At 45.1% G+C, this 25,406-nt stretch overlaps 1 protein-coding gene and 1 long non-coding RNA gene across 2 annotated transcripts in view; both read left to right on the forward strand.

The window, feature by feature from the left end:
* Positions 1–25,406, forward strand: part of Cadps (calcium dependent secretion activator) — a 489,489-nt gene that overhangs the window by 235,801 nt on the left and 228,282 nt on the right. The gene's annotated exons all lie outside the window — the stretch shown is intronic.
* LOC111813666 lies at positions 4,496–7,432 on the forward strand. The gene is made up of 2 exons (XR_002818861.1): positions 4,496–4,635; positions 6,811–7,432. It is a non-coding gene; the product is annotated as an uncharacterized LOC111813666 (long non-coding RNA).

A 25,406-nucleotide genomic window follows, 5' to 3' on the forward strand; every position in this document is an offset into this window, starting at 1 on the left:
GGGGGGGGGGGGGGGGGGCAGGGCAAGTCACTGTGGCTTCAGGTGTCCGGGTATGCCCACCTTCTTTTTTTAAAAAAGAGAATAAAAAATAATTTTAAAAATTAGAAATAATTCAGAATTTCACTAAACAAGATAATAAGAATTCACCAGTGGTTGTTATAGTGCTTATTGCTGTCTTCAAATTAATTGGTCATATTAGCAGATATAAGCATGCCAAATTGGCCAAAAAAAATTTAAAAAGGAAAAAACATTTACACATTAACTGTTCCCTTCAATAAACTGGTAGAAATCAACAGTACTATTATCCCAGCCGTCCCTGAATGTCTATATATATGTTCTACCTTCCTTCTTTCTTTTTCTCCTTTCCCTCATCCCAGTTGTTTCTTCCCTTTGAGCAGTTTATTTCTCTTTCATGATATCTATTGTACCCATCGGATTTTATTTACTCTTAGGTTCTGCATAGGGACACAATGCAACGTTTACACATGTGGGTCAGGTTTATTTCACTTATGAGTGTGGTCTCCAGGTGCATCCACTTACCTGCAAAAGCCTTGAGTTCACCTTTGTATAGCTGTGTAATGCTCCACTGTATAGAAATACCCCATCTTTTTATCCCAGCTTGTCTGAGATAGAGCAGGGCGCTGTCCTTGCCATGGGAGGTTATTTGTCAAGGGAAGCATCCCTACCCCTGCTGGTGGCAGACACAATGTTAGACCCTGGCAAGATGGCATTGAGTGACACCAAATCAAGTGAAAAGGAAATTTCTCCTTTTCCACATATTTTTCAGGTCTTCTGGCCAGACTAAGGAAATCACTTTAAGTGCTTAACACTTGCTTAGATGCCAGAGGCAGAGCCTACTTTTTCCAATCTATTTTTAATTAGGACATGTTTTCAGTACCTAAAGATCGCGTTCTTTGCAGAGCTGGTAAATACACAACACACCTCGGTTCTTTTTATCATCCAGGATCCTTCTCCCTCTCCTCCCGCGCTCCATCTCCAGGCCCTCTTTGCAAAGGGCCCGTCCATATTTCCTACTATATTTTATTTTCACTTCCTGTGTTTCTCATATAAAAAAAAAAAAAACAACCCATGCGATAGTTAAGCTTGCGCATCTGATTTATTTCACCCAACATTACTGTCTCAGGACATCAGTTTCCCACAAACAACTTCATTTTATTCTTCTTTATGGTACAATAACTCCACTGCACATAAATGCCACATTTGCTTTACCCTTCGGTCTGCTGATTGACATGGGAGCTGCTTCCAAACTGGGCCATTCAGACTTGAGCTGCTATACGCATGGGGCTGCTTGCCCGCTGTAATAGGGTGTCTCTAACTCTTCGGCGAAGAGACCCAGAAGGGGAGTCGCTAGGTCAGATAGAATCCCTACCCCTAGCTGTTTGTGAAATCTCCACGCTGACCCTCACAATGGCTGTGTTGGCTTACATTCCCGCCGACAATGTAGATGTGTCCCTTTTCCCTGCAGCCATGATATTGTTATTTGATTTCTTCATGATGATAATTCTCTCTGGAGTAAAATGAAATCTCAGTAGTTTTAATTTGCATTTCTGTAATTGCCAGAGATGTTGCACATTTTCTCATGCATTTCTTACTCTGAGAAATGCCTGCTCATTTAAACAGCCTATTTTGTGAGTAGGTCTTTCATCCTGAGAGAGCTAATGTTTTTTAATTCTTTATGTATTCTACATGTTAGTCCTCTGTCCAAGGTATAAATAGCATTTTTTTTTTTCATTCTGGGTTGTTTCTGCAATGTTAGTTATTTCCTTTGCTGTGAAGGTTTTTAATCTGATCTAACCCCATTTGTTGATTCTTGATATTATTTCTTGGCAGTTGGGGATCTGTTTGAAAGTCCTTGCTTGCACCTATTACTTCAAGAGTTCTACCTATCTTATCTTCCACCAGGCTCAATGATTTTGCTTTGGTATGTAGCGCTTTGATCCATTTTAATTTCAGTTTAGTATATGTTGAGAAATATGAGCTTCGCGTCAGCCTTTTGCTTCTGGATACCCAGATTTCCAGACATAATTTACAAAACAGGCTCTTTCCAGCAGCATATGTTTTGACCCTTTTGTCCAAGATCAGATGGTTGAATGTGTAATAGAAATGAATCTGGGGAGATGATCCTCCGGCTTTGCTCTTCTTACCCAGGATTGCTTTTGCTTTTCTTGGTCTCTTCTAGTCCCATATGAATTTTAGGATTGTTTTCTCTAGTTCTGTGAGCAATGCTATTGGGATTTTAATTGAGATTACATTAAATTTGTATAATTGTTTGGAAACACGGATGTTCAGATCGTGCTGGTTCTGCCTATTCGTAAACAGGGAACATCTTTTCATCTTCTCACGTTCCCTTTGGTCTCCTTTTTTCAGAGTGCTATAGTTTTCATTAGAGAAGTCTTTTACTTCCTCAGGTAGGTTAATTACTAATTATTTCATTTTTCTTGATGCTACTATGAAATGTTTTGTCTTCCTAATTTTTTCTGGTGGGTTTGTTGTTGGTGTACATGAACACTGTTGATTTATGTGCACTGACCTTATATTTTGCTGTGCTACTAAATTTGGTTATTCTAGGAATTTTTTTTTCACTACTGGGGATTGAACTCTGGACCCTGCACTTGTCAGGCAAGCACTTGTTCTACTGAACTATCTCCCCAGCCCTGTAGGAACCTTTTAATGACATTCTTGGGGTCTTGATGTGGAAGATCATATCATCTGCAAGCAATAATTTGACTTCTACCTCTCTTATATCCTTTAATTTCTTTCTCTTGACTGACTGCTCTGGCTGATGCTTGGAGTACTCTTTTGAATAGGAGTGGTGACAGTGGATGTCCTTGCCTTGTTCCTGATTTTAGAGTGGAAGCTTTCTGTTTTTCCCCATGTAATGCAAAGTTGGCAGTAGACTTTTATCAGAATGAGTTTGGGCACTATTTTTTCAGAGGTTCTATCATGAATGGTTACCGGATTTTGGCAAAGACTTTTTGAAGTGGCTTTTGTCCTCGCTTCTGTTTATATGGTGTAGTACATTTACAGATTCATACATAGCAGTCGTGTCCACAACCCTGCCATGAAGCCTACTTGGTCCTGATGTGTGATCTTTCTGCTAATTTATTGATTTCTGTTTGCCAGTATCTTCTTGAGGATTTTTGCAACTATATTCATTGAAGAAGAAATTAGCCTGCAATTTTCTTTTTTGGTTGGATTGTTGTCTGGTTTTGTAATCAGAGCATTCCAGGAATGACTTTAGAAGCGCCCCTTTCCTTCCTTTGCCTTACAGAGTTTGAGGCGTACTGGCATTAGCGCTGATCTCAAGTCCTGCTGTAGGATTTGCCAGTGAGCCTGTCCTGATCTAGGATCTTCTTAGTTTTTATTTGAGTTTCCATTTCACTGCATGCTACAGGATTACTTTCGGCCCTGATATCTTTTTACTCAGCATTGTTAATTCATATGTATCTAGCAGCCTAGCCATTTTTTCTGAAGTCTCCGAGTTAGTGGGGTAGAAGTTCTCAAAATAGTTACCAATACTTTGGATTTCAGTGGTGTCCATTATGAATTCACCTTTTTATTTCTAATTGTATAGATTTGGGTCTTTTCTTTCCTTTTTGGTAAGATTGGTTACAAGTTTATTTTATCTGTTCTTTGGGGGAAAAAAACAGCTCTTCAATTCATTGATTATTTGTATTTTTATTTTCAATTTCATCAATTTTTGCTCCAATGTTTTTTATTTATTTTATTTTAATTTAATTTATTTGGTACAAAGTCTCATTGCGCAGCTCGAACTCATAGTGGTGCTCCTGTTTCAACCTCCCCAGTGCTGGGATTCCAGGCATGCACCACTGTGCCCGGTGTGGATAGTCAGCTCCGTGTGCCAGGGCAGGGCCAGCATGGCATGTGGTACCCGGAATAAAACCCAGGTCCGTGCACTTGCCAGCAGGTGCTTAGAGCACTGAGCTCCCTCCCTGGCCCCTGCTCCAATCTTTTTAATGTTCTTCCTTATACTAGGTTTGAATGTTAATTATTCTTTTTGGTTTTTTGCTTTTTTAGGACCTGAAGGTGCATCTTTAGGCACATATTCATTTGGGCTTGCTGTCTATTTCTTTTTTGTTTTTTGTTTGTTTGTTTGTGTTAGTTTCTGGCAGAACCAGGGATTGAACTCAGGCCTTTGTGCTTTCCAGGCAAGTGCTTATTCTACTGAGCCATCTCCCCGGCCTCAGCTGTGTTTTTCTAATGCAGACATTCACAGTTATAAACTTCCCTGTTGGAACTGTTTTGTGCCCCCCTGAGTTCTGGTACATTGTACTGGGATTGTGAACAGTACTTGCGCCATAGCTTCTGATATGTGGTACCAGCATTATCATTTGACTCCAGGAACTGTCTGACTTCTTCCTCTATGTTGTCTAAATCCCCTTGATTCTTCAGAAAAGTAGTATTTACTTTCCCTCTGCATAATTCTGTGCTTTCTTTTGCCATTGATTTCTAGCTTCATCTCACTATGACATGATGATCTGAGCGGCATCATTTTGATTCTTTTGCATTTGCTCCAGCATGCTTCCTGGGCTAGAACACAGTGTGATTTAGAGACAGCCCCACGGGCTGCTGAGGAGAGTGTGCACTATCTCTGTAAGTGTCTATGAAGTCTGTGCCTTGACAGCTCAGTCTAACTTTGATACTGCCTTGTTGCTTTTCTTTCCCTAGATGTTCTATTTGTGTTAGGGGGTATTGAGGTCCCCTTCTATAACTGTGTTGGTGTTTACTGATCTTTTATATCCAGTAGTATGCTTCTCGTGAAGTTGGATGTACTGGTATTTGGTGCATAAATGTTTATGATTATTGTCTCTTCTTGTTGAATTATTCCCTTAGTAAATACATAGTGACCTTTGCCTGTCCTGATCAGTTTTGGCTAAAAGTTTACCCGTCAGGATAGCTCCTGCTTCTTTTCATGTTCCTGTTGCACGAAATACTTCTTATTTCTTTGATTTTTTAGTCTGTGATTTTTTAATTAAACGTTTCTTGCAGACAGCATATCGCTGGGTCCTATTTCTTGGTCCATCGTGCCATCTTGAGTCTTTTGGTTAGAGAATTGATGCCACTCACATTGGGAGTTATTATTGGAGAGGTGGTGACTCATTCTTGTCGCTGCACCATTTTCTGGTTGCTGATTTTGCCCCCCTTCCCTTTCTTCTGCTTGACGTCTCACCTTGCCTGATGTGTTCGTTCTGTCATACTCTTGGGACTGTCTCCCGCTAGGCTATACTGGAGAATTTCCTGTACTACTAGTTTGGTGGTGATGAATTTCTTAAGATACTTTTTTTTTTTTTTTGGTGCGGTACCAGGGATTGAACTCAGGACCTTGAGCTTTCCAGGCAGGTCCTTACACTGCTGAGCTATCTCCTCAGCCCCATAAGATACTCTTTTTCATGGAAATCATTTATTTCCACATCAGTTTTGAAAGATGGTTTTGTAGGATAGGTAAGTCAGGAATAGAAGTTGTTTTCTTTTTGGTCCTGAAACACTTCACCACAGCCTTTCCTGCCCTCTAATGTTTGTGTTAAAAAGTCCGCTGTAATTCTAGTGGATTTATATTTATAAGTGATTCATTGATTTTCTGTAACAGTCTTTAAGATTCTTTCTGTATGTTAGACTTCCGGGATTTTGACTATGATGTTTCAGAGAGAAGTTCTTTCTCCGTTGTAAATATCTGAGGTCCAATATGCCTCACTATCTGTGTGTTTAACTCTTTGCCTCAACTTGGAAAGTTCTCTGCTATTATTTTCTGTAAAACAGGTTTTTTTTTAATACCACTTGTGCTGTGTACTGACTTTTCACTAATTCTAATTAATCATGGGTTAGCCGCCTTAGCATCACCTAGCAGCTGCTTGATCCGTTTTTCATTTCTCTTGTTGGTTTTTTTTTTCACATTATAAATACTTTTAATTCAGTTTATACTTAATCTTGCACTTCCTGAGTTCATCTCCAGGACTTTGTGTTAAAAATATAAATAACTCACAGGGTTTACAAGTCCACAATCTTGAGCCTCACAAAGGCCACACTGGCAACTGCCACCTGCAGATCCTGGGCCCACTGTGCACAGGGTGTGCCCACTGGATGAACAGGATTATGGACTATGCAAGCTGCTGTCTTGGCACCTCCATGCACCCTCAGCCCCCCAGCTCCTCTCCTCCACAGGTGCCAGCTAAGCCAGCATTGCATCCTCAGCTCCTCCAAGCGGGTCAAGACTGTCCTCGTCATTCTCTGGTTGGCTTAAGGGTTCCTCTGGACCACTTTCCACTGACAACAGCCAGACCTACTTCCCACACTCTGGCTTCACGCTGTTCATTACTGATTCCTACACTTTTGATAGAATTTTTAATCTCCTGGATTTCTGTTTGGTATTTTTTTTTTTTTTTTACAGATTCTAATTATTTGCCAACCTGGTCATTTATGTCATGTATAGGATTGTCTAGGTCAGCTAGCTCTTCATCAGTATCCTCTGAAACTCATTGATCATTTTGTATATTAAGTCTATTATGTTTAGTTATAACTTTCTTGGGCTCCCTAAACACCTTATTGATATGTTTCTTCTATATTTTCTTTAGTCGTTTCAAATAACTCAGCTGTGTGACTTTTGATTTGCTACCCCTCGATGTCTCACAGATCAGTTTCGGGGAAGTTGGGAATTTGAGGGTCATCTTATTACCTTGTCTTCTGTGGTTTCTGCTGTTTTGTGCTGGAGTTTGTGGGCGCTTGCACATGTTGCTAGGAGGGCAGTCTCTTCAGTCAACGTCTCTTTTGCAGTGATGCACACTGGACGAGGCACTACAGGCCTTGCCTCTCGCCCAAGAACAAGTCACCTTCATTAATTTGGGAGGGGACGATGCAGAGTAATTGGCCCAGCACCCAGTTCTCCAGGAAAGGACCATGGCATTAATTATGCAAAGTAATCTGGATATTGGCCTACAGAGAACCAACTAGGCCACTCTGGCATAACAACTATATCAGCAACAATAATAGCGTCAAACACAAACTGGACACTGACAGGCCATGAGACTCAATAACCTTTAATTATAGAAAGTAGAACTGCCCTTAACTATGCAAAATAGATCTATAATTATAGTATAAACAACAAGACTAATGAAATAGAGATACATTGCAAATATCTACTAAATGTGACAGCTGTTCCTCCACTAACAATAGAAAAGAATTCAACCGTAACAGCATAGACATAACTACTTAAATATTAGTAAGGCCTCGTGGTTGTACTAGCAAAAATAGAAGGAGTGGGGAATAGGAGACTTAAAGAAGAAAAAGTAACCAATGAAATGGGAGGAGAGAAGAGTTAGAGGATTCTGTAAAAGAGTAACAGAAATGAACAAATGGGAAAAAGGAAGGGGGAGAGGGAGGGAAGAAGGAAGGAAGGAAGGAAGGGAGAGGAGAAAGAAAGATTAAAGAAAAGAAAAAGAAAATGCTCCAATCCCCCAAAACGAATGACGAAGAAGGAGGAGAATCCAAAAATTTTTTCTCTGAAGTTTTGAATGAGGGGATTTTTTTCCAGGATCTGCCATGCTGGAATCCAGCAAATTAGTTTTCTCCACCTGGCTTTACAGCCTCGGTGCTTGGGAGGCAGCAGCTCTTCCAGGGCCCGTTTGTCCTTTTGCCCCAGGCTGTGGCGAGGGATCGAGCCCAGAGGTGTCTCTGTTTACATGGGCAATGGGGAAAGCAATCAGACCCCTTTGACCAGATGGCGGGAGGTCAAGCTTGAACTTAGTGCAGCACTTTCAGACCCAACTGCTTCCGAAAGCCACACGTGCTGGGGCTGACCGCTCACCGCAAAGGGCCTCACGTCCTTCCCACTCCGAACTGAAACTTCTCAGGCGGTCTGTGTGAGCCCACACCCTCTCTACGACCTTCTCCTCTGACTGTCTCTCATCCAGACCTATAAGAGGGTTACACTGGGAACCCTGAAGTGAGGTTAATTTTCTGTCGTTCTGGGGCTCAGCCTGAAGTAATCAGCCCCTCCCAAATGGTGCCCGATTGCTCTCTACCAGTGTGGCGGTGCTGTACTGATTCCTTTGTCAACTGACGCCTGCCATGTAGAAGGAGTCTCTGCGGGAACAAAACCCTGCCCTGCTTTTGCAGTTTACAAAGCCATGGGCTTTCCTTGGCTGGTCCTGTCCGCTTTTTCTCCCCAGAGCTCCCAACACTGAGGGCTTACCTTGTGTCTGCAGAGACAGGTCCTCCTCCCTGAGAGAACCAGAAGAAACTTTCAAACTGTTCCGCTCTCTTCTTTACACTGCAGTCTGTTCCTCCAACTTCTTTGGAGCTTGTGATTTCCCTGTCAGCTCCCTCCTGATCCCCAGAGAACTACCTGCACAATTGTGCATGTCACCACCGCCTCCTATACTGGGACAGCAATGGAGGTTCTGAAGATTAGACCGCAGTGAAGTGTGTGATTGGCTTGCAGATCCGTCCCGTGGATTGCTCTCTCCAAAATCTGTCTTCCCCTATCAGCTGCAGAACCCGGGAAGCCCAAAGCAGAGGCGCTCACATCTGGCAGACCTTTTGTTATGTCAGCAGTAGCAACAGGGCACGAGAAACCTCCCCAAAGGCAGGCAGGGGCACCCGCTGAGGATGCGGACAGCATCACTTAGCTCTAATTGCAGCTGCCTTAGATTCACTCCAGTGAGCCTGAATTGTCTTTTTGAAGCAATGCCATAAATTTTATTTTTTAAAGAATATTCTGTCATTTGAAAAGGGAACTGAATGGAATGTATTAAGTAAATAATAGCATGGGTAGTACCTACATGTGGGAGAAAGCAGCCTTGAAAATTCTTAAATTAAGGTGTAGAAATGGCAGAAATTGGAAAGATGGTACACACAGCACTGTAAGTGGAGCAAATGATGTAAAGCTTGGCGTACTCTCTGACTGGATAGACATACTCTCCACAATGATGGGCCTTCTTGTTAGTTGTTGATACCCTCTAAAAAAAATCCCGAAGATAAAATACCAGAACATTTAGATAACTTTGCGGAAAAGTTTAAATTAACAGCCCCATGCTAACTCCTCGGGAACTGCATTCTTCTGAATTAAAACAAAAGATGCCACTTGGCATTCGATTGCTTAGCGGGTTTGTTGCTCCCTGCCGAGCCACAGGCTTCATGACATACGGATTTCATTATTGCCAGAGATTAGAAAACATGATCCCACTGGTTTCCACCATTTTCCAAGGGAATGAAGAAATGAAAGTCCTCACTGGGAACTCTTGCCCCCACTATGGTTTCATTTCCACAAACCTCATCTGAGGGGACCACATGAAAACAGAAGACAAAACTAAAATATGGTGACTTCCTCAAAATGTTTTCTTCTGTGAAATACACCATTTGTCCTAATGGTATAATGCAGAGTGGGCCAACTTATTATGGCAAATTATTCACAGAAATGAGCTCCCTTCAACAGCCCCCACACCAAGTCAGTCACAGTCACAGTCACAAAAGCAAGTTGCTGCCTCCCTCATGTAGCGTCTTCATAATGGTTCTGCCTCTCCTGATTTAATCAGAGCTGTTTTCTGCATGCACGGAATGGTTTGACTGAAGCAGGGTGTCCTCCCGGAGTGACATTTCCTTTGAAATGTAGACATAAATGAATGCTATCAAAGCTCAGGCTTTTGCATTCCCTCAGCGAGCTCTTTTTGTGTCCAATGAGTACTGGGCTATGGAATTAACATTCATCAAATCTCAGCCTTGTGGCATCAACATCCTAATAAAGGACATGGGAAATAAGCAAATGAATAAATAAATGGAGAAGATAATGTCTGTTTGCAGTTTGCACTGTGGAGGAAGTAAACAGGCTGATGTCCTAAACAGTGACGGAGGCGGCCTGCTCCACTGGGCAGGGAAGCCCTCCAGAGTATGCCATGGCTCATCTGGTACCTAAGGATGAGAAAGTATAAGCCATTTGAATAGCAAGAGTAAAAAGCATTCCAGAAAGAAGGCCCAGCAAGTAGAAAGGCCCTGAGGAAGCCTTCAGGAAGGATCTCAGTGACCAGAAGAAAGGACAAATGACCAGAGATTGGTCAGCAAGGGGAAGCACTTACAGGAACACCTCACACCTATTGTCAGGCCACAAAACTCAGGGCTTTATGGGCTGCCAGAAGGAAGTGACCTGTGCTCCAGAACCCTGGAGATGCCACTGGAAGGTTTTAAACCAGGGTGGAGTGGTTGGGTGTTTTAAACCCAAAGTATCTTTACAGACCAGAGCAAACTTGGAACCCCAGATATATTGGTCAACAAATATATTGAGCACATACTCTTTAGCAGACATGACTGTCAAAGTGGGAAATAGTACAGATATGCCTTTGGAGATGTGAAGCCCTGGGGAAAAGCTGTCTGGAGAAGCCCAAGTGTTGGGGAACAGAGTGATACATTGCCCAGCAGGTACTACAGCCGGGGCGAATCAGCGCACAGAACATGGTAGGAGGCCTCCTGAGACTCTGCTCCCTCCCGTCTGCCCATTTCCACCCTGCATGCTCAAGTTCACAATTAGGAAGACGTGTGTCATGTGTGCGCAGATATTTGTAATTGAAATCTAGCTACAGTTTCTCTTGTTCTTCCTTCCTGAAAGAAAACTTAGTTTCTTTCAGAGTTAATTAAACCACAAAAGGTAAAAGTCAATAGTGACCTAGAAATTCAGTTCTGCCCCGCTCCCAGAAGATACGTGGGTTGGGAGGAAATAAAATTATAGTCACAGTTTGGGATGCTCAGAGACTCCCCTGTCTCCAGACCAGAAAACCTGGTCCCGAAGTCCCGAAGTGTATTTCAGACCAGTTCATGTGTTTGCCATCTGGAAGAAGAAAGGCGACTGGCTGGTAAAACAATAGATTATAAGATGGGAAAGGAACAGAGGTGCTCAGGACAAGCTTTGGGGAGGAAGTGCCAGCTCTCTCCCCAGCTCCACAAACCTTGATTCCACACCTTCTGTGGCCCTAGGTGTTGAGCTAAGTCATCTCCTGAGTTAATACCCTGCCAGCGCCTGTGAAGGAGATGCTATCCTTATTTCCATTCTACTGGTGGAAATACCAAGATCTGAAGAAGTTGAGTGACTTGGCCAAAGTTGCACAGAATCTCAATAGCCAAGCCAGAAAACCAAACCTGAAGACTATTTCTGACACATTCTGGACCCTACCTTTCTAAAAGAAATCAGACCTCTTTTAAAAGGATGTTTTAATTAGCATGAGGACTCAAAATTTTTATAAAGGGCTCCTTTCTTTCCCAGAAATGCAGAATGCTTTGGGGGTTAAAGTGCTGCCTGCCTGTACCCACTGAGGGCTGTGCTGTCTTCCACATAGCCCAGCGCCCCAGTGCTCTGCGTTCCAAAGGTGTACTCCAACCCATGACATCAGCACACCAGGTTCTACCTATGTGAGTAACAAAGATGCTGGAGGTGGCCCCTGCCCTTGAGATGCTCAAAAATTCCCTGATGACAGTAATCACTTTCCTCATGGAAATCACCATCAGTCAGTTTCTCTTGTCATTTCTTCAAATCCACTTAGCACCAGGCGCTGAAGGGGCTGGCAACATCCCCTTAGGAGTCAGAGAGACTGAGTTTAAGCCCCAGACTCTCCCCTTGCCTGGAAACCACAGGTGGGTCGATTGTCCTTGATGAACCTCAGTGTTCCCAGATTTGAACAAGATAAGACAACCTGTCCTATAGTCATTGTTGAAAAACAATATAATCTATATTAAGGGCTGAGTTCAATTTCAAAATATTATAACATCTCAGGAAATGTTATAATAGCTCAAACCTTTTGTGGTCTCACTGAACCACAGGGCACCCTAGAGGAATGAGATACCTTCTGAGTACACAGAAAGAGAAAGAAGCTCGGAGACTTCAGCAAGGCTTCACCCAAATCCTAACACTCCTCAAAGCAGGCTGGATAGCACTATCATTTGGAAAGCCAGCAGCCAAGCCTGCCAAACGAGAAAGAAATACAGTTGCCAGAGTGTTTATCAGCCGGAGGCCATCATCTTAGGGTCAGCTGGTGGTATTTGATGATTTTACAGTTGTTCTCCAACACACACACTCAAAAAGAAATCCAAGGGGTAGCATCTTCTAGGAGGCCTTACTCAGAACCATGCCCCTGCAGCCTGGCTTTCGCCCCTTGCTTTCTCCCAGCACCTTTCTGATCCGTCATTGCTCAAGAGGGGTTAGAACATATCTGGAAGAACACTTTGTGTTTGTAAGTTTCATATTTGTTGTACAGCAAAATCTCTTCTGTGCTGTGAGGTGGAATTCACCCCACTACGAGGCTGGAGGTGGGCATGGGCTGCTAGGAAGATGGGGTCTGTTGGCTCGTGCCCGCCCTCGGGTTGTCTGGAACCTTCTAGGACTCTGGGGTTTGCAGAAACCATGGAGTCCTTCAAGATACCGTGATTCCTTGGTGAGGATTTAAAGGCCCTCTGTGCCCCTTGATCCAGCTCAGAGTGCTGGGGGTTGGGCAGCTACTCAGGCAGCCCAGAAGCATGGTGAGCAGCTGGGGGAACCGCCTTCCTGATGCTATAGAGAACGAGCGCTCAGCGTCAGCGTGGGAGCAGAATGTGTGGGAGGCAAAACAGCCCCAGTTGGCATCCCGCTTGCGTCCCTGACATTGTTACGTTGAGTTCCTCAGTCGTTCTGAACCTTGGTTCCTTCACTGTAAAGGGAGGCTAAGGCCACCCAACATGCAGGCTGGCTGATGGTGATTCATATTTAGAAATAGAAGCAAAATACTTGACTCAAATGACAGAGTTGATATTTTATAATTATTGTTGGTGTGCCCGGGGTGGCAAAGGAAAATGGCACAGGCCATCAGCTCCCGTGAACGGAAAAAGTAAAAGACACATTCTCTCTTAATTAGATGCCCTTTTTTAGTTCCCCTTGGAATGAAATCGTTTATATGTAGATTCCTTACTTTTACTGTGAAAAATTATGTATAAGGTTAGAATTTTAAATAATGTTTTGGACATAGAGATGGTCGTGGCATGTAGCTGACTCAGAGTGAGGCCGTGGTGACAGTTGTACAGCTGGACGGTGGTCTTCGTTTTCTCACTGCTGAGACAAAAATACTCAACCCCACAAGTCAAGAGAGGAAATTTTATTTAGTGCACAGTTATTTAACTCACTGTTTGTAGGTTTCAGTCCATAAGCAGCAGGCTCCAAGGCAGTGTGGCAAGGCAGGGGCTGTCGTGGTGGTAAAAGAGGAAAAGCAGCAGGAGCAAAAAAGAGCAAACCTATTTTTCTTCCTTATGTTATACCTAAGCTAGCAGCCCTTGGCAGGCTTGGCACTGATGCCCCCAGTCCTGGCACAGAATAATGAACCAATCACAATTTCTAGATTCAGAAGGTCCGAAAAGCCTGCTCCCCATGACTTCATGATGCTTTGGGAGGGAATCCAGATGCAAACCATAGCATTCCACCCCTGATCCCCCCCAAAGACTCATGCACATTCCCTTCCACAAAAGTCATGTAGTCCATCTCTAAGACTTGCCAAAGTTCTAACAGTTTCAACATTTCTGAAAAGTCCAAATGCCAAGTCTCCTCCAAGATTTAAGGCTAACTCTTAGCTATGAGCCCCTGTACAAATGGAAAGAAAGTTAAACACTGCCAACGCTCACTGGCACAAGATAGTCATTTCTATTCCAAAAGTTACAAAGAGGGGGATACAGAGCAATGGGACATAAGCAAGTCCAAACTCTCGCAATGCAAATATCAAGTCTGGTGGCTCCATGTGCAGCATCCAGGACAATCTGCGGCAAGTTGTGAGCTCCGTAGAGCTTGGGGGGCTCCACCCATACGGCACAACCAGCCCCCACTACTTCTGTTCTAGGCCTGCTTTGCTTCCTCCTTGAAGCTTTCCTCAGATGATCCACATTCCTGGATCTTCCAAATTTCTGGGGTCTCCACTGCATCTTTGGCTTCACACTCCCAGCTTCACACACTGCCCCCTCAGGGGCACACTGCCTGGCTTCCCAGGCCTTCTTCTGAAATCTGGATAGGAGTCTTTCTGACCCCACAAATCTTGCATTTTGCATGCACTTAAAACCAGCTCCAGGTGGGTGATGCAAGGTTTACTGAGAGCTGGCTCAGTATCCAGGCTTCCCTCTCTCTTCACTGCAGGGACTTACTGCCTAGATAGCTAAGCACTCTGAATCCATTTCTGAGGAACATGTTCCCTATGCTGCTGCCATTCTGGAACATAGTGTTCTGTAGCTTTTTCTTCAAAGCAACATCTTTCTCTTTTGCAATTTTGAGGCTGCAAAAGGTGGACCCACAGCTTCTTGTGATGCCCGTAGACCATCCTTTCTATTTTCCTTTTCTTCTCAACAATCAAGATTTCCTCTGCTCTATTTTTGCAATCCACAGCTGTACTGAAGTTTCCTTTCTGGACAAATGCACAACATTTTAAATCATTCTGCTGGGCTCTTTGCTCTTGATTTTTAACATAAATCTGGCTAACAGCTCCCAACAGTAGCCATGCTGCCACCTTAACATTTGACAGCCTTAAAATTTCTTCTACAAGATTAATTAGTCTGCTGTGCTTAAGCTCAATCTCAGGCAAAGTCTGGACATGAGCAAAATGCAAACGTTCTGCCAAGCCATAACATGCATCATCTGGAGTCCAGCAGCCAATGCAGTCCTTCACGGCAGAAGCCCCTGAGCCTGACCTTTACTGGCAGGATTTCTACGAGCCTCCCAGTCTTCTGAGCTCTGACAAGAATCTCCCATACAAAACAACCCACGGCATTCCAGCTCTACTTTTTCACCTGAATCTCTGAACCTTTCCAATGTCTTCCCACAAGTCATTCACAAAGGCTCTTGAACCACATGAGCAGGTATAATCACAGCAACTGCCCCAATCTTCTGGTACCAGATGCTGTCTTGATTACTTTCTCATTGTTAAGGCAAGATACCTGATACTCACAAGTTAAAAGAGGAAAGATTTACTTAGCTCATAGTTTATAGGGGTTTCAGTCCATAACCGGCTGGCTCCGAGGTAGCATGGCTTGGCAGAGAGGCAACCACTCATGGTGGGAGACGATACCAAAAGCAACAAGGGCAAAAGAGAAGAGCAGGCCTCTCTCTCTCTCTCTCTCTCTCTCTCTCCCGTATACTGTATGCAGGGTACCCGCCCTGGGGCAGGGGTAGCACTCACACCCACAATCCCAGAACCAGACAATCTCCAGGTTCAGCCACCTCCCAAAAGCCTGCCCCTCGTGACCACACAAGGCTTTCAGGGACCTCCAGGACACAAACCATAGCACTGACCATGGGAAAAGCCAGGAAGGCGCCCATCAGATGGGCTCTCTGCCTTCCTCAGAACACTGATATCCATAAAGATAACCATGGTGCAATCTTCTGCACTCAAGTGAGAGCTCAATGCCTGAAAAGAATAGGAAAGAAAAATACCCAAAAGTACAGAAAAGGAGAAGCAACGAACACATAGGGAAGTTTCCCGGACTGAAGCTGCTGTCACTTTTCAAGTAATAAAAGAAAGACAGTCAGACACCCCAAGGAAGCTCTATAGGAGATCAAGTTAAGCCAAATCTGTGTAACGTGGAGAGAATCTTGATGTTTAGGACATAGGCTGTCATACAATCTAATTAAGGCAAGGTTTGGGGTTTGGGATAGTTTTCTCCTATGAGCGACTTACTAGGAACAAAAATGAAGCAGGCTGTTGTGTGCCATCACTTGACACAGAGGAGAACCTTAGAGGTGAAGTGCCAACATTTCAGGACTATTAGAAAAGAAGACAGACTAGAGGGAGGGGCTCTGAGGGTGATGTCCGGTTTGTGCCTTGCTGTCACTGTTAGCTCATCTCTCTCCCTGCTGTGTCAAATTGTGCAAGTGATTTCTACCTCAAAAGCCAAATTAGGTGATTTTTCTCTTGAACCAAACGCAACAGAACTTGAAACCAATAAAATATGTGCCCACCTCCCTGAACCTTTCTCTCTTTGAAGCTTTCAACAAAAGTCTCACAAGAGCCTGCTCTGTAGAAAGGGCAAGTTCTGGGCGGACTCGCTGTGTGTGACTATGGCGCGCCCCATTGGCTGGCTGCGTGATGACCCTCCCAGCACTTGTCACTTGGGGAGAGACTGAGATGCTGGGGGCAGGAACACAAGACGCTAATTTCTTTCATCCACTCACCCTGGGCTTCCTTCATTTACCTTCCACTCTGTGCTGCCCAATGTGCTCTTGAGGTGCTAGGCTTACTGCCAGGGACAGAAGCAGCCCTCCTGCCATTGTGAGGCCCATGCTCTAGTGGGACAAATCACATCAAAGTTCGCCTTTGACTATCCAGCCAAAATCTGCCATATAGCCTGACTCTCCCTGGCCTTTGGAAGACGTACCAGTCAAGTGCACTCCCAGGACCCTCTCTGGCATCTCTGAGCTTGCGCATAATTAGGTCTCACATAGTCACACACACAGCCATCAACGCAGTAGTATCTGCGATACAAGTAAAGTACGTTATGCTTATTTATTGTCAATATCTGAATATTCATTTTCAAATATACATGACCACTCCAAATGCATATGAGTCAATTTCCTATATTACTTTATTTGTTGAAATTCTGTCAGTCAATGGGACTGTGTTTACATATATTTTTAATTATTGTTACATTAATATATGTTGTAATTAATAACAATAACAGGCTATTTAAGTGATCTAATGAATAAGTAAACAAACTTAAAAGAATATGTTAACTTGATACCTTTCAGAAGAACATTATATCCTTTTTGAGCAAAGGCATCTTTACAAAATTTAACTAATCACCAGACATAGAGGTGAAGCTCAGGCTTTCTCCCATTCTGATCTTTGTAGGTCTGTTTGGTGCAGTACACGTTCATCACATTAACCCAGTATGGATTACTTTGATCCACTTAAATGCAAAAGGAAGAAGCCCTTAACTTGTTCTTAGTATTACTCAGAAATTCATCACACTGGCAGAGCTGGCCAAATATATTTCACTTCTTCACCAACTTTAAGCCAAAGGAAATAAGCTTTTATTATCTGACCTAAGTTTGCTGTATAGAGCCCCGGGGGGGGGAGTTTTTAGCTGATAGCACTAAGAAATAATTACTCTTACACCATAATAACAAGTGTTTACATTTGGACTATTAAGTTTTTAGTAATCAAAATAGAATAACTCAATTACTAATAATTTCACTTCATCTGGTCTCACAAGTTTGCTTGATGATATTGATACTCAGCTTTAACCAAATGCTTACTTTCAACCTTTAGCCTATTTAATGTTCAGTCAAAATGTGGGTGCAGGGCCCCTCCGGCTGTGAAGAAAAGTTGCAGGTTAGCTGGACATGGTGGCGCATACCTGTAGCCCCAGCACTCCAGAGGCTGAGGCAGGAATATCACCAGGAGCTCAAGGCCAGCCTCAATTATATAGTGAGGTCCTGTTTACAAGGAAGAAGGAGGAGGAAGAGAAGAGAGAAGGAGAAAGAAAGGCGCAGGCTGATTTGCAGCAGGCAGCAGATACACCAAGGTCAGGGGACCAACCGATTAAATAGCCCCTTGGTCGAAAAGTGTCCCCAAGTTACACAAGGAGGAGCCAGTCATGCAAAGACCATGCTCAGTGAGAATTCCTCCCTTCTAGGCCTGCATGCAGAAGGCACCCGGCATGTCTGAGTGGCAGAAACAAGGCCTGAGTGGCTGGAGCAGGGCATGGGGAACGGCCAGAAAGCACATCAGCGGAGCTGGGTGAACCCAGACCCAAGGGTGGGGGATCAAAGCATGAAGTCTAGATTTTAAGGCAAAAAGACACCTGGCTGCATTTATCTATTTCCTAGATCCATCCGGCTGCCTTTGGAGGCTGAACAGCAGCCAAAGTGAGACACTGCTAGGCAGGCTGTGGCTGTCACCATGGGAGAGGCAAGGGTGGCCAGGGGTGACAGGAAAAAGGAGTGAAAGGGCAGATGGGAGACAGTTGGGGCCCACAGCCAAGATTGCCCTCCCGTTTCCCTGCTCTCCTGGCCAGGCACAGGATGGTGCCTTCCAGGGTTTCCTCCCAGCATAGCTCCACGGTCACCTCCCGCCACCAGCCTTTGCATTGTGCACACCACTCGCCTCCTTGGAAATTGTAGCCCCAGCCACCCCTCGGGTGACCTAGACTGAGCTGTAGTGGCTGGCATCTCTTACAACCTTGCGGGTAGGGGCTGTGCAGCTGGGGTCGGGGCAGTCAGTTCTGAGCAGGCGCCTTTCTTCCACCTTCCTTCTCCATGGTAGCTGAGCTGCGCCTTGTGCAGATCAACTCGTGCTGCTATCAAGGATGACACTGAAACCACAACAGAAAGCTAGCACTTCCCCTTCCCATCCCTGCTTTCCTTTCCTACTTAGTTGGCCCAGGGGATTGTACTTCACTTTTGGTTACGCCGCTAAGAGAGGAGTTTTAATGGGAACGATTTTGAGAAATAACCAACAGCCAGCCCTGTCCCACTGCAGAGTGAGTCACATTGTGTCTACAATATTGGGGCTGGGTATTTAATGTTCTTCCTGATGATGATGCTTAATTGTATGTAAATAAGTCAGGCTTGACTCCACTTCTGCAGTTGCTCTTGGACTATTCCTCCCAGCTGCAGCTATCGGAAAATCGAGAGGGAAGCGCATTTCATGTACACATCTCCCTGCATACTTACTCATTCGGAACTACTCTGAGCTTGCTCTCATAGGGGCCTCAGTTTTAAAACTAGATTTGGTGTTCTTCTAACCCAAAATTGCTGCAAAATATTGAGGGAGAATATAAAGAAAAGGTGAAGAGTGCTGATGACCGCGGGCCCACAGTCATCCCCGTGACTGTCCTGGGTGTGCGTCTCGTGTGCTTCGCTGTGTCTGAGATGTGCCCACAGCCATTCACCAATCACACGCATGGCAGAAAACCGCCGCACAGGTCCTCGCCCTCCTTGTGGTGATGACCTCAGATAACCTCCTACAAGTGGTGTGGTCACTTCACAGCTGGTAGCTTCCTGCATGTTGAGTGACCAGGTCACCTTAGCTTACCCAGGACGTCCGAGACTCAGCACCAAGTCCTGCATCCTGGAGCTCACTGGGACCATCACACGCATCCTTAGAACGAACACAGCCACTGAACCATCACGCTCCTATGTCGGGGTACAATCTGCAGCTGACAGTCACTTGTAGAAGCTGGTTTGGGGAGACCTCTGTCTCTTCACCCCGTACCATGAGGAGGCTGTTCTCATCACTGGCAGCCTCACAGGATATGTTGCACCTTTCAGATCTGAACTTGGAATTAAGATGCAGTTCAGCTGCTTGTATACAAAGAGCAACCCAGTCCTGGTGCATAGGCGCAGGGCGTCCCCTGGCCTGGCCGAGCAACCCCAGCCTGCTCCATTTGTCTGGATACATGGACAGCCGCACCGTTAGAATGATTAGGTTACCTTTTGGCGATGGTGCACAGAACTAAGCAGCAAATGGCACTGCGGCACTCGGCCGTGGCGGCGAGGACACCGGTGCTTTGGTTCTGTCTGCCCAGGATCAGCATGCGAGCTGCAGAAGAAAGCAAAGGTGTGTGCTCAGATGCCTGGAGAAAGGCGCACAAGGGCAAACAGCCGCCGCAGGAATTCTCCAGGTTTCCCCCAGTGACCAGTACCAATATAAACCCTTTTAAAAATAGGAATTTTCCTCATTTTTAACCTAAATCAAGACTCTAAGTACATACTAGACATGCTAAGTAAAACGCAAATGAGCCTGCCAATCGAGACTTAGAACCTATATTAATTCAGCAGGCTCTCGTTCTAGTAGACAAAGATCACCCACAAACTTCATTACCCACTCTAAACATTTTCTATACATGCTTATGGCAAAATATACACACAAAAAATGTACATGCACATGCATGTACATGTGTGCTGAGGAAAACTATCTACATGTCATTCATATTTATAATTTATATATAATTATATAATTTAGAATTTTATAATTTAGAAAAATGATTTTCATTTCCTTTTGATTGCATTACATTTTAAAAAATAAAGTAGGAAGAAGATTTGTCCCATATTTGAAGTGGAAAATACTCGTACAATTGAGAAGAAGCCCTAATGGGTAGTTAATAGGACTTAACTCTAGGCATTGGTTGTCAGGGTGACTTCAACCACAAGTCTCCTGCGCTTTGCATCAGTTTGTTGAAAAGTACGGTGAAGCTCCAAATCAGCAGCAGGTGTTACTTGCACTGTGAGAAGTCCAAAGTTCTTTTCTTTTCTTTTTTTTTCAACTTTAGGGAAGGGCCTACAGGGTGTTCTCTCACTACCAGATCAGACTCCTAGTGATCCGCCTGTTTACAGCCTCCCAAGAGCTGCGATTACAGGCGTGCACCGCCATGCCCAGGCTCAATTGTCAGCTCAGGGTGCTCCGGGGGTGGCGTCAGCGTGGCAGGCCCGGGGATCGAACCTCTGGCCCCTTCGCCTGATTCTAGGCAAAGAGTCCTAATCATAGGCACACACGTTCTCTGTATGAGATTAAGCCAACTAAGGGCCAAGATTACATTTTCTTCATAGGAATATTTATTTTAAAAAGAAAACAAGAAGCACATATCTAAACATACCAATTCCACTGGAATTCAAGGCTCACTGTGAAACAGCCTATAATCCTTTTTCTTCATTCACTCAAAACCGATGACACAAAACTGTGTGTGCAACACGTCTGTGAGCCCAGGGGAGCAGCCGTGAACAAAGTGAACGTGCCCCTGGCACGCGGCACCGTCTTCTGCAGGCAGGTGTGCAAAACAGACGCATGAACAAGAGGATGTAAAACAGGAGCGAGCCCCACAAGGCGGAGTAGCCGGGTGGCGTGCAGGTGAGTGGCTAGGGCGGCGGGCGTGTCCTTTCAGACGGGCAAGTCAGGAGCGCTGCCCACGGCAAGCCTTCACACACCCCCAGATCAGGATGAAGGACGGTCAAGGAAAGGCAGGAGTGGGTGGCATGTGGCAGGGTGGGACGTGGCGAGGTGGGGAGGAACTTGTGATGCCCCCGCGTGGGGAGAATGATGAGGCTGCACAGCAAGCCTTTGAGCCCAGGAGGAGGTGGTAGGCGAAAGCGGCAGCACCCGGTCATGGAGAGCCGCGGAGGCACGGGAGGCCTGGCTTTGTCGGAACAGCAACAGGAAGCCCACATATTGGAGGGAGAAGTGCAGCAGCACATGGTGTTCTCATTCACAGTAGGCAGAAGTCAGGCGCTAAGTGTAAAGGTGAGCGATAGCTTCCTGCGTGTTTGCTGAACTCAAAATTGCACAAATGGGCACACTGTCTAGTGTTAGAGGGAGTCAGAAGGCCCGATATGTCCTACAGGACTGATACGCTTCAAAAGCTACACCAAGAAACCAGACGCAAAAGAACACATGTACGTCTCTGTTTAAGAAATGCCCAGAAATTGCAGCTCTGCAGAGACAAAACATTAGTAGTTAGTTAGCCGGAGGCAGGCACAAATGACCTTTTGCACATGATGGCTGCATCCTAAAACTGAAGGATAGCAATGCTTACATGACGCTATATGCATACCCAGAAAAGCAGTGAATTATCATGTTACATAAATTATACTTCCATAAGGTTATTGCTTTAAAAGTTACAGGGTGAGAAAAACAACTATATGTACTCTATATTTTCTTCTTTTTTCTTTTTTGTGAGTGTGGACCCAGAGTCCTATTGCAGTCATTCAAGTAGAAGGTGGGGGCCGGGGAGCTAGGTAGCTCAGCAGCATAAGCACGTGGCTGGCAAGCGGAAGGCCGTGACTTGGATCCCTGGTACCAAAGGACAAAAAACAAATGTAAAGTAGGAGGTGGAGTGGCTGAGACCAAATGACAGTGACAAACACGATGTGCTCTGGAAACTGAAATGCAAAGGCTTATGGTTGAGTTAGTGTAGGGGAGAGAGGCTGCGGACAAGACAGTCACCGAGAGGAGAGCCTGGGTTTGAGGCCTGAGCAGTTGGAATACTGTCTACTTGAATGCAGAAGAGGAAGTTGTTCATTTGTCACCAGACTTGGTAAGACATCGTTAACACAAAGCACAAGGCCAGTAATTAGTTACCTGATGGTGCACACGCTTAAAAATAAAAAGCCTTTTCAAATACAGAAATTCAGACTTCGCACTGTGCCGACATCCCTAATTCTCTTACGCTTTCACCTTGCGATGCCGGCTGCGTGACAGCGGACACGTGCAGGGACTCGGTGCCCTCCTGCTGCTGGTGTGCAGGACCAGAGTGCCCTGGGTGCGGGTGGGCAGCGCTGCCCACGTGTCGGGATGCGTTCCTCTTTGATCTCATGCGCGTGGAAGCAAAGCACGGAGCAGAACACCTACCTAACTTGTTTCTTCCTAATTTGTGGATCTGAGCAGAGAAGCAGAACACTACTTCACCGCAGCAGAGACGCTTTGCTGTCTTACGCATCATTACTGTGAAAACTTCCTGCCAACGCTGCCTTAGGGCAAGGGTGGGTCAACTGGTTTAGGAGCACGCTGCTTACTCTGAGGTTTCTCAATTCAGTAAGAGGCTGAGGATGTTGAAACCCCAAGCATAATAGCCTTTTAAAGAAAGGGGACCCCTAGAAACTGTGTCTTCCCTTTGGGGTTTAAAGCATCAGTAGTGATGCCGTCCAGGGAGGTAGGGAGGGGCGCAGCAGCACGACGCGGCAGTACCGTCCAGTGAGCAGCATTCGGTGCCAAAACAGTCCCATCCTCAGCTCCCAGCTGCACACACTGCTTAAACAATTGCTTACATAGTTAACATAAGTAATATGTACATAAGCATTTGTTAAATTCTGTATCATTGTATCATTTAAAAGAAGAACATCAAACAGTGGTTTGTTTAAAGATCCTCCTATTATCTGGAGAGCATTACTGTTTAGTAATTTCTACACTTAGAACATCAATAGAGTTAATCTCTTTTAAATCCCTAACTTTGAAATTTTCAGTTTACTAAACAGACCATAAAGCAGGTCTTATTTGCTTTCTAACAAATAACGCAGAACAGCTTGCCCATGGGGATTTAAATCATAATTTACATTTGAGTTTATTTTTATAGACAGACCATGAGCACAATTTGCAAAGCTGGATAAAACTAAGTCACTAGAAAATTTAAAAAGAGTGATTTATTTTTCCCCTTAAAATTATACTCAGTTGTAATTTAAAACTAACTGCTTTAATTATAGAGAATAATTGGATTAGGCAGGGGCTCGCATCATGTGTCAGGCCAGGATTTAGCAATTGATGTTTCTCCTTCTGCCGACAGCAAGGTAAATGCCCCCCACCCCCACACACACAACTGGAAGAAGAGCGAAAAGTAGCCCGGAAACGACTCACAGGAATTAAGGGCTGAACATTATGTAAGAATAAATCCCCATCTATACATATTAATGATAGGGTTTTACAGAAAATCTGTCCCAAATATGGCTTTGAGGGGATTGAAGACGTGGCGCCTACTTTCGGAGCCGCCGCCTCTTTAACATTCACTGCCAGCAAACACAGCGGGCAGCCGGGCTGCGTCCTCCCACGTCCCTTTCCTGCTCGCTCGGGGGATGCGCCTGTCGGAGCAGCAGCGCGCCAGGAGCGTAACCGAGCCCCGGGGATAAGTTAGAAGGACAAAGTGCAATGAAAGGAAGACAACTCATTTGTAAAGAGCACAAAGTAGATAGCTACCGTGGCAGGGAAGAATCAGAGTAGGGACCGAAGGATGGGGACCCGTGGCCCTTTGCTCTAGCTGCCGTCGCCGTCGGGAGGGTCCGGGACTCTGCCCTCCACCCAGAACTCGCCCTAACTGGATTGGCTCCAGGCAGCTCTGCCTGGCATCATGTCCTCCCGGGCCAGGCGCAGCTTTTCTCTGTGTGGTTATTTGTCCTTGATGCACCTTTAAAAGCCTTCTTGGGGTGGGTGCCTGGGTGTCCAGGGGGTGCTCACTGATGGTTGTCTTAGCGTTAGTAAGGGGGGGTGGCTATCCCTCGGGCTGCACATTGGCCCTAGAGTGAGTATCGTAGTGCCCCTAGGGGGAACACACAGGCGTATGTGTGTGTTAGTGCACGGGTGTGAGTGCACACTGCCTTAACGTTAGTCACCCGCTGGCTTCCCTATATTTTGCTGGAGGCAGGGGCCTATCTCTTCTGCACTTGGCTTCTCTGTGTCCAGCCTTCAGCTCTTCTCTGGTCCCTTGGTGCAAGTTCCAAGGCCATTTGGTGCCTTACTGTTTTGTTTTGGTTTTTTCCTACCCTTGACTTTGACTCGCTTCTCAAGGGAATCTCGCCGGCAAAGTCTGTTTTTACTTCTAGAAAGGACATTCTAGGGGCCCCACCATTCCTGTGGTTCCATCCGACCTGGCCACCCCTCGCTGCAAGCCCCTGCACCACTGGGACTATTATTTCTCTTAGCGTTTTCTTAAATCTGTTCTCATCTTTTGAGTTGGTTAGATGTTATAAGGGACCTGTTCTGATTGTAATGACCTCCACGAGAACAAAACAAAAGACATAAAAGCTGGATTGAGTCTGATCCCTGCAGGAGCCCAAATGGCTGCACAGCTGCCGGCTTTCGAACACAGAACGCCTTCTCCCTTCTGATTAATGCCATTTAACACTTTCCTGCCACCTTTCTGAAGTCCTCTTTCATGTCTTTTTTTTGTGGCTTGCCTCAGTGTCCCGAATGCATTCAAGCATTTACAGCACTTTCTGTCAAACATCACACCTTGCTCACCGGGTCTGGCGGGATCTGACTTCTGGTTCTTCCCCAAAGTCCAATGACCACAAAGCCATTCAGAATGCCAAGGCAGCCATGACGGCACAACTGAAGATGCTCACGAAAGAGGATCCCAGAACTGGGCCAGGGAGCACAAAGGATGAAGGGACCAACATGTCCAAAGCAAAGGGGGATATTCTGAGGGGGGACTAGGGGCCATTGCCTTTAACTATAGTAATGTTTTTGTTGAAATTTTCACTGTACTGTTTGATCATACTCATAATCGTGTGTGCTACCGATGAACATAAAATCAGAGGGATTCCATCCCAGGGAGAAGCATAGGAGCACTCCTGCAGGATCTGATGCACTTGGCGACAGCTTGGGCATTTGTCTGGAAAGGCATTACACAGGAGCAGAGCCAGGACACAGGCTTCCCTGCAGCAACGTCAGCCACCCCGTCCAGTCTCCGCTGTGTTAGACTATGCAGGGAACAGAGTTTCCTGAGAGTAATAAAAGGAGGAAGAAAAGAGAAAGAAGTCTATAGGTGTGGGCTCTGGTGGGGAGGGCCTTCAAAATTAGATTAAGCAAAGAAACTTAAGGAAACAGTACGTGCAGAAGGGCCACAACTAAAGTCAACAAATGGCCATGAATGAATGTCACCCTACTCCTAGGATTACCTATTTC

The sequence above is a fragment of the Octodon degus genome, unplaced genomic scaffold, assembly GCF_000260255.1.
Source record: "Octodon degus isolate 3935 unplaced genomic scaffold, OctDeg1.0 scaffold00210, whole genome shotgun sequence".
NCBI lineage: Eukaryota > Metazoa > Chordata > Mammalia > Rodentia > Octodontidae > Octodon > Octodon degus.